General features: G+C 45.9%; 1 protein-coding gene and 1 long non-coding RNA gene across 3 annotated transcripts in view; one reads left to right on the top strand and one right to left on the bottom strand.

Annotated features, from left to right (window-relative positions):
- LOC127551970 (uncharacterized) overlaps window positions 1–5,140 on the bottom strand; it is a 27,560-nt gene extending 22,420 nt beyond the window's left edge. The window contains exon 1 of the long non-coding RNA XR_007951216.1: window positions 2,875–5,140. This is a non-coding gene — a long non-coding RNA (uncharacterized LOC127551970). The remainder of the gene's footprint in view (window positions 1–2,874) is intronic.
- SCAMP5 (secretory carrier membrane protein 5) overlaps window positions 2,307–9,493 on the top strand; it is a 27,592-nt gene continuing 20,405 nt past the window's right edge. The window contains exon 1 of one of the 2 annotated variants that reach the window (XM_051982227.1): window positions 2,307–2,611. The gene's annotated coding sequence lies outside the window, so the exon portion shown is untranslated. Of the gene's footprint in view, window positions 2,616–9,493 lie in introns of both variants that reach the window. The other variant, XM_051982226.1, reaches the window with a different exon arrangement.

The following is a 9,493-nucleotide window of genomic DNA, read 5'->3' as shown; positions in this document are numbered from 1 at the left end:
TCTGTCTCTCTCCTCCCTTCTTCCCTTTCTTCTCTCTATTTCTGTCTCTCTGCCTCTCTCTACTTTTCTCTCTCCTCCCTTCTTCCCTTTCTCTCTCTATTTCTGTCTCCCTGCCTCTCTCTACTTTTCTCTCTCTCCTCCCTTCTTCCCTTTCTCTCTCTCTCTCCCTGTCTCCCTGCCTCTCTCTCTCTACTTTTCTCTCTCCTCCCTTCTTCCCTTTCTCTCTCTCTCTTCCCTGTCTCCCTGCCTCTCTCTACTTTTCTCTCTCCTCCCTTCTTCCCTTTCTCTCTCTCTCTTCCCTGTCTCCCTGCCTCTCTCTACTTTTCTCTCTCCTCCCTTCTTCCCTTTCTCTCTCTCTCTTCCCTGTCTCCCTGCCTCTCTCTACTTTTCTCTCTCCTCCCTTCTTCCCTTTCTCTCTCTCTATTCTGTCTCTCTGCCTCTCTCTGTCTCTCTCCTCCCTTCTTCCCTTTCTCTCTCTCTATTTCTGTCTCTCTGCCTCTCTCTCTACTTTTCTCTCTCCTCCCTTCTTCCCTTTCTCTCTCTCTATTTCTGTCTCTCTGCCTCTCTCTGTCTCTCTCCTCCTTCTTCCCTTTCTCTCTCTCTATTCTGTCTCTCTGCCTCTCTCTGTCTCTCTCCTCCCTTCTTCCCTTTCTCTCTCTCTATTTCTGTCTCTCTGCCTCTCTCTACTTTTCTCTCTCCTCCCTTCTTCCCTTTCTCTCTATTTCTGTCTCCCTGCCTCTCTCTACTTTTCTCTCTCCTCCCTTCTTCCCTTTCTCTCTCTCTCTTCCCTGTCTCCCTGCCTCTCTCTACTTTTCTCTCTCCTCCCTTCTTCCCTTTCTCTCTCTCTCTCTCCCTGTCTCCCTGCCTCTCTCTACTTTTCTCTCTCCTCCCTTCTTCCCTTCTCTCTCTCTCTTCCCTGTCTCCCTGCCTCTCTCTACTTTTCTCTCTCCTCCCTTCTTCCCTTTCTCTCTCTCTTCCCTGTCTCCCTGCCTCTCTCTACTTTTCTCTCTCCTCCCTTCTTCCTTTCTCTCTCTCTATTTCTGTCTCCCTGCCTCTCTCTACTTTTCTCTCTCCTCCCTTCTTCCTTTCTCTCTCTCTCTTCCCTGTCTCCCTGCCTCTCTCTACTTTTCTCTCTCCTCCCTTCTTCCCTTTCTCTCTCTCTCTTCCCTGTCTCCCTGCCTCTCTCTACTTTTCTCTCTCCTCCCTTCTTCCCTTTCTCTCTCTCTCTTCCCTGTCTCCCTGCCTCTCTCTACTTTTCTCTCTCCTCCCTTCTTCCCTTTCTCTATCTCTATCCCTGTCTCCCTGCCTCTCTCTACTTTTCTCTCTCCTCCCTTCTTCCCTTTCTCTCTATTTCTGTCTCCCTGCCTCTCTCTACTTTTCTCTCTCCTCCCTTCTTCCCTTTCTCTCTCTCTATTTCTGTCTCCCTGCCTCTCTCTACTTTTCTCTCTCCTCCCTTCTTCCCTTTCTCTGTCTCTATTTCTGTCTCTGTGTCTCTCTCTCCTCCTCTCCCTTCTCTTTCTCTCTCTGTCTCTCTCCTTTCCTTCTTTCCTTTCTCTGTCTCTGTCTCTCTCTCTCTCTCCCTCTCCCTTTCTCTCTCTCTGTCTCTCTCTGTCTCTGTCTCTGTCTCTCTCTCTGTCTCTGTCTCTCTTTCTCTCTCCTTCCCTTTCTCTCTCTCTCTTTCTCTCTCTCTTTCTGTCTCTCTCTGTCTCTCTCCTCCTCTCCCTTCTCTTTCTCTCTCTCTCTCTCTATTTCTGTCTCCCTGCCTCTCTCTACTTTTCTCTCTCTCTCTCTCTCTCTCTCTCTCTCTCTCTCTCTCTCTCTCTCTCTCTCTGTCTCTCTCTCTCTCTCTGTCTCTCTCTCTCTTTCTCTCTCCTTCCCTTTCTCTGTCTCTACTTTTCTCTCTCCTCCCTTCTTCCTTTTCTCTCTCTATTTCTCTCTGCTCTCTTTCCTGACTGATTGGTCTGTTGTATGTGTCACAGCCTCCCTCCCCGGTTCCGTCTCTCTCGCGTTTGCGCCTCTCCCCCTCCCCCCTCCTCTCTCTCCGCTGCCGGTTCTCCTCCCACCCGCTTCCTCGTCACTGGCTCTCCCGCACTCCTTCCTTTCCTCCAGCATCCCCGCTCGCTCGTTGCATCCCGACTCCGCCCCGCATCGCCCCCTGCTGGCCCGCCTTGGTCCTGCAATCCCTTGCTGCAGCACCTCGGACAGCGTCGCGGGAGCCGTGGCAGCCTGTTGGCTGCTCTCTCGCGACAACCCGAAGAGTAGAGCTGGACTTTGAGCCAATTGGGGGGAGGGTGCGGCGCGTGGAGGGGGAGGGGGGTTCTCGCGAGAGGCTCTGCTGCAGGAGGAGGCGGTGGCAGCGGCAGTCCTGCTGCGGGAGCGGGCGCGCGAGGAGGAGCCGGCTCGCGGGCGCGCGCTTGCCCCCTCCCAGCCCCGAAGCCTAGAGCGGAGGGGCTGCACCATTCCGAGTGCATCGTCCGCTTCTCGCCCGGCCGTGCAGAGCCTTGCCTTGCCGTGCAGAGCATTGCCTTGCACTGCGTGGCAGCTCACAGATTTTCTCCCTCTCCCCTTCCCCCCCTCTCCCCCAAGTCTCTGGCTGTGGAGCAGCCCTCGGGTGGGTGAGTTGTGGGACTGGGCCTCGGGGGGGGGGGGCAGCAGGGTTGGGAGCGGGAGGCCCCGACCGGCCGCCGCTATACATAGCCGCGGAGATCCGGGATTAGGGCTCCGGGTCTCGGAGCTTCAGGCTTTGCTGCAGAGGACAGGGCGCGGGGGCGGGGCGGGGGCGTTGGGCTGGGGGCACCGACCCGCTGGACCACCCGGGCTAGGGGGCTGAACCCCTCCTGCTTCCCTTCGCGTTGCGCCCCTTATCCCCTTTACCTGCAGAGGTGGCGAGGAGAACCGAGGTGACCTTCGTTCTGTACGGGCTTGGGGGGGTGTCCCTTGGAGGGGGGAAAGGTGCGGTTTCTGCTGCCGGTGGAGAAGCCGCAGGGAGACCGCAGGTTAAGGCGCCACCCAAGGCCCCAGAGCAATCCCCTCTTCCTCCATCCTTCCCTCATCTTCCTCTCTTGGCGCTACTCCCCCCTCCCCCTTCCATTGACGTAAGGCTGCATGGACCTGATGCCATTGCCTGAGTTTCCAGCTCCTTTTCCTTAGAAACCACCTTCCCGTCCCTTCCAGTTCTGATATTCTCTCTTCTAACACCTTCCCCGCCATGGGCGTGGGGGGAGAAAGGGGATGCGAGCAGGGCCGTTAGTTAAGGCCCTTCTCTTCAGGCCAGTCTGGGGCTCGGCCACAGAATCCAGCACAGGTGTTTAAAAATTGATTTTTTTAATCCTGAGCCTCAGACTGATAGATTGTGGGGAACAGAAGGCAGATTTGGCCAGTGCCGCCGGCGTGACCTCCCCTGTGGAGTGCTTAATGGTGGTGAAGTTCTGGTCGCTCCTGTAGGGTCACAGGACATCCCTCTGGTCAGTGCCATGATTCAGTCTTTGGACAAATGTTTACGAAGGGACCGTTCACCCCCAGCCCTGGGTTAGGCTGCACTGGGGGAGAGGAGACGGGGAGGCAGGAGCTGCGGTGCCTGCTGTATACCGCGGGATCTGAAATCAGGACCTGGACCCCATTCCCATGAATCGGTTTGCTATTACCTGTGTGACCTTGGAGAAGTGACTTAATCTCTTTGAGCCTGTTTCCTTATCTGTACAATTTTGGGGCCGAAGTAGATGGAACTATAAGATCTCTTCTGATTCTAAGTCCTCTGATCCCTTAGGGAGCTCAGTCTAGTAGGGACATGGGACACCCAGATGAGAAGTAACTGGTAATCACTGTGATGCCTCTGGGGTGGGCTGGCTCTTGGCTCTGAGCTAAGTGCTGGAGAATGAGGTACATGGTTTCCCTGCTCTCAGTTGGTGTTTGGGGCTGGGGGAGAACAATGTGACTCCCGAACTGGGATGTCAGGGGCTTTGGGTAGGAGAACCCAAGCATACCTATGCAAGGCTGGGAGTTCTTGGGGATTTGAATATAAAAGGGGGAGTACGTACTTAGCAAAGCTTGAGCCTTGAGACTTGGGGCTTAGGGCTCCTTAGCTTGCTTTTCTTACTGAGAGCAACAAATTGCTTCCACTCTCCTGTGCCCAAGCTTTCCCTAGACAATTGCAGCCCCCATCACTTTTCATGAGGGATGTGGGAAGTGTACAGGATAATGGATAGAAAGTGTTTTGACCTCTTTGGAGAGAGCTTGTAAGTTAATTCTTCCCTCTGGTTTTCTATTCTGTAATTCCTTCCGGGAAACTCATCTTCCTTACCTCCAGTATCCTTTCCTCTGCTTATGCAGTCAGAGCTCAGAAGGACTTTAGAGACCATCTAGTCTAATTTATTAGACTAGATGGTCTGATACCCTGATTTCACAGAGGAGGAAACTAAAGGCCAGTGAAGGGAGTGACATTTTCCCAAGGTCATAGACTTAGTAAATAGCACAGCTAGAAAGAGAATCCAGGTCTCCTGATTCCCAGAGCAGGCCTCTTTCCTCTGCACCATAGCTCCATTTCCCCATGATGATGTCCCAGAAGGCATTTTCTCAGAGCTCCGTGAAGCAACAGTGTCAGGAGCCACATAGAATCAGAGTATCAGAGTTGCAAAGGAGCTCAGAGATCATCCATCTCTACCTGAGCAGAAATCCTGCCTATACCATCCTCAACAAGTGAACATTCAGACTGAAGACTTCATGTGACGGAGAAGTCACTTCCATATTTAGCAGCTCATTCCATGTTAGGATCATTCTTTCTTACATTGACCTGGAATTCTGTTTTCTTGAGCCAAGTGTGACAAGTCTAAACCCTCAGCCCTACATATTCTTGTAGACCGGGGTGGGGAACATCCAGCCTGAATAAGACAGAACAAAAGCATTTGCTAAGGCAACTACAAGTGATGGTGAGTTGAAGCCTAAGTAAAACACATTGTGTGATCTGTGAATGATGTTATAAAATCCAAATGGCCCTTGGCAGAAAAGAGATTCCCCACCTCTGTTGTAGACTGTACACATAACTCTCCCTGTCCCATCCCTTTGCTCTGGTTTTTCTTCAGGCCAGATAGCTCTAACTCTTTTATTCCATTCACCTTGACATGTTTTCAAGTCCATTCCCAGTTCTGATTGTCCTCCCCTGGACATCTAGCTTGTCGATATCCTTTCTGAAATGTGAGATCTGGGACTGAATATAGCTTGACTAGGGAAGAAAAGTCTCAGAGTGACAGATTAATGCTTGATGTAAGGGAGAAACCTTCCTAATGGTTAGAAATATGGGCTTCCTAAGAAATGACTATTCTTTCTCAGGAGAGTCAAGTCAAGCAGTCTTAAGAAAAGGTTGGAAGGTCACTTATTGAATATGGTAGAAAAGGGATTCCTGTTCAGGTACAGGTTGGGTTAGGTGAATTCTGAGGCTCTTTCAAAATCAGCAATTCTGGATATAGCGGATGGTGACTTCTTTTTTTTTTCTGATATCTTAAAGTAATCTAAGATCATATTACCCTTTTTGGAAGTCATATTATATAGTTTACTCTCTGAACTTAAAGTCCATTGTAGAGGTAACTCTTCCTATTTAACTTTCACCATTTGAATAAGTTGGGGGCAGCTAAGTTGTCTCAGTGGATAGAGTGCTGGGTCTGCAGCCAGGAAGACTTCCCTTCCTGAGTGTAAATACAACTATTTGACTCTGGGCAAGTCACTTAATTCTGTTTGTCTCAGTTTCTTCATCTGTAAAATGAGCTGGAGAAGGAAATGGCAAACTACTCCAATATCTTTACCAAGAAAGTTCTAAATGGGTTCATGAAGAGTAAGTCATGACTGATAACGAATGAAAAACAAAAGTGATAGTTAAGGAGAAAATACACACACACACACACACATGTATATGTAATTTTTCTCTTCTCTTCTACCCCTAAAAGATGCTGATAATGCCCAATAACTTTTTTTTTTCAATCTAGATTAGATTCCAGGACTCCTAATACTTGGCCATCTAGTCCCACTCTAATTGGGAAATAATGCAGCTTTCATGTTCCTCTAGCACTGCTTTTCCAGGGTTAGGTGCAGCTACTTAGAATCTAGAAATTTGCTTTTCCACCACTGCCCCAATTGCTACAACCTCTCAGACCAAGATACTGCAACCTTTGGAGCTAAAGGGGAGATGTCCAGTTAGATTAATGCTTAGAAAAGGGGGGGGGGGGAATCAAGAGCTGGACTCTTCAACTCCTTGCTTTTTGCAGGGTATCAACAAAAAGAAGTGGCTCTGATCTATTAATGTGGTTGTTTTTGTTGATATGTGGTGTCAATAATCAATAGTCAATCAGTTCACCCTCAGCAAGAAAAAATCCAAATTCTAGACAAAGGCTCACCATAATATATGTTCTTCAGGTTGATAGGGAGTTCTCATTAATGCAAGTTGGTGGGAGAGCAATCATGGTTGATGCTCAACAAGCAATCAATAATGATTGGTTGATGTCATTTACAATAAGCATTTATGGAGCATCTTACTTTGTGCTAGGTACTAGGAATATAAAGTGGTATAAACCAGGGTCCTTGTCTTTCGGGAGAATTGTTATAGAGGCTAAAAAAGAGGAAGAGAGTCCACAGTGCAAGATGGTTTGAGAACATTAGAATAGAAGGTCTCCAAGTTTCTTTCCAGGTTGAAATTCCATCATTCTCTAAGTAGCAAATGAGTGTTTAGACAAGTAGGAAGAAATCAGTCAGTGTGGACCAGGTTGTTCTTACTGGGCTTCCTAAAAGGAGAGAGAGGGCAGGAGAGGGGATTTGAGGTGGACCATAAAGGATTAGTGGGACTTACACAATCAGAGACAAGGAGTTAGGAAGGATTTTCTAGTTAAGATGAGAAGAACAAGTATTGTTTCTTATCTGTTTTTGTCTCTGTATTAAATCAGTGAATAGTGTGATAGGATCAGAGACACAAGGAAGTCATGGTAAGGAATAGTGAATAGAATAGTCTGAATAGGATAGAAGGTCATTTCTGGAAGTAATATGAAGTTAGTGATGAAGGAAATTAAAAAAAAAAGATGGGAATAACATTCATTAAGCATTCTTTATGTGTAATGCACTGTATAAACTTGAGAATTCAAAAAAGAAGGCAAGGTAGTCTCTACTCCCAAAGAAATAGTATTTGTTGATGGAAAACATTGAATGCCAGGTACAAAAGTTTACATTTGAACCTTATAGGCAATAGGGAGCTATTGTGACTTCTTGAGTAGGGCATTTTCTATGATACCATAGAAAATGTTTTGGGAAGAATATAAATAGATTTCAGGTATCTGGAGTGGGCAATTAGGGTGAAGAGGGAGGAGGAATACAAAGATTGTGATTCAGGGACAACTGAATATGATCCAGCTACAAAATGAGATGATCTGAGAAAGAATAAGATGTGTCCAAGAAAGTAGGAATATTGAGAAGGAGGGTATTATGTCAGTAAAACTTTCTCTCGTACTGGGGGAGTAGCAGAAGTTTAGATTTCTCTGAGTTGCAGTACTTCCAGTTTTACCAATTCATGGGAAGAAGATGTGAAAAAAAGGCCTGAATTTTAGCATCAGATTTATTCCTGATATGCTGTGTGGTCATGAATGTCTTTCTTTTTGTTTAAGATCTTAGTCATCTCCATCTATAAAATGGTCCAATATATCATCCTGTCTCCCAGTTTTATAGCACATGAGATGATAGGAGAGTAAGATTCTTTATATTCATTTAATTTAATTCAATAAGTATTTATTAAATAGCTCCAATGTGGTAGAAACTCTGCTAGGTCTTAAGGATTAAAAAATAAAACCCACAATAGTCCTTGCCCTCACAGGGCTTCCAGTCTGTTGGAGCTAAAGAGTAGGAAACAACATGTAGAAAGATAAATCCAAAATGGTTTCTCATCTCCCAGGGAAAGGCACTAACAGTTGGAAGAAGGGGTGGAAGATCAGGAAGGCCTCACATAGGTAACGGCAGTTGAGTTTTGAAGGAAGATGGAAATTCTAAGAGATGAAATGAAGGACTGAGTATGGACAACAACCTTGTTTGAACAAAGGCACAGAGACATGAAAGCTGAAATGTTTTGTTGATGGAATGGAAAATATATCAGTTTGGACAATTGGGCTTTTAACCTCTTGGAACATAGCTTGGATGTGATGGCCCCTGAGGTTCCTTTCAACTTTTAAATTCTTGGATATGGTGTAGTGGAAAGAAGCAGGATTTGGAATCACAGGACCTGAGTTCAAATTCTATTTTAAATAGTACCTGAACCTGACTTTAAATAATTTAAATGGTACCTGAAAGATTAGGTAAGTTATGTAATATCTTTGGGTTCCACTTTCTTCATCTATAATGTGAGATGAATGGGCCAAATTACTTCTAAGGTCTCCATAGGACTTTTAATTTTTATTTGAGGCAGTGAGATATAATGGAAAGTTTTTAGGACTTGGAAGTGAAGGATCTGCCAAATTCTGGCTCTGCCATTTACTAATTTGGTTATCTTAAGGAAATCATTTCCTCTTTCTGGTTCTCAATTTCCTTATCTGCAAAATGAAAGAGTTATATGAGATGGCTTCTCAGATTCCATTCAGTTCTAAATCTATGCTCAAAACCTAGGGAGGATTAGATTTGTTATTAATAATTAACAAGGCCATATAATGTCCCTAAAAGATGGTCATTCATTCCTTTTCACACACTTGGGGAAGAGTGGATTGCCATTTCTCCTTTCTTAAGTCCTTCCTCTCTATCCCCATTTTATAGATGAAAAGACTGAGACCCATCGAGGCTATGCCTGGACTCTCTGGAGTCCTTTTCCTTCTCTTTCCTTCTGATGCATTCCTAGAGATCTCCTATCTGAGACTTTCCTTTCTTGATTGGTGACCCCCTTTTACTATCATTTTAGAATTAAAAATCCTAAATATCTTACCTATATTACCTATATTTCTTGCCTGCTGCATGACTACTTCAAGAAAATATTGCCCTGAGAAACCTCTGCTCTACAGATGCCCTTCCTTTCCTTCTCTTGAATATATAAACTGCCTTGTCTTTTTGCATTTGTATTCTCAGCATTTAGCACAGGGCCTAGTATACAATGTAGTATACAATATTATTCAATAAGTACTAAATAAATATTGTCTGTCTCCATCCATCCGTCCATCCATCCTTCCCCCCTTCTATCCATCCTCTACTCTCATGTCTTTACTAAGCCATATTTATCTGTATGTTATTCTTAATACACAAAGATGATATTTTTTGAGTTATATATCCAAGGGTAGAGATGGGCTCTATTGAGTCACTGCTAACATTCTTCTGATTAGTGGGAGACACTTAGAGGACAAATTGGTCTGAGAATGGGGTTAGGAATCAGTCTTTAGGGGTAGACTTTTGCTCATGGACAGGTTTGGAAGGTCAGTCTGTGACTAGAAGTAGGAGGTCAGTTTTTGACCAGGTTTATGAGAACGTGTAGCTGGGTTCAACAGGTCAT

The sequence above is a fragment of the Antechinus flavipes genome, chromosome 2 (assembly GCF_016432865.1).
Source record: "Antechinus flavipes isolate AdamAnt ecotype Samford, QLD, Australia chromosome 2, AdamAnt_v2, whole genome shotgun sequence".
Lineage (NCBI taxonomy): Eukaryota > Metazoa > Chordata > Mammalia > Dasyuromorphia > Dasyuridae > Antechinus > Antechinus flavipes.
Note: the sequence above shows the minus strand (reverse complement) of the source record. Positions and strands in the feature narration are given on the sequence as shown.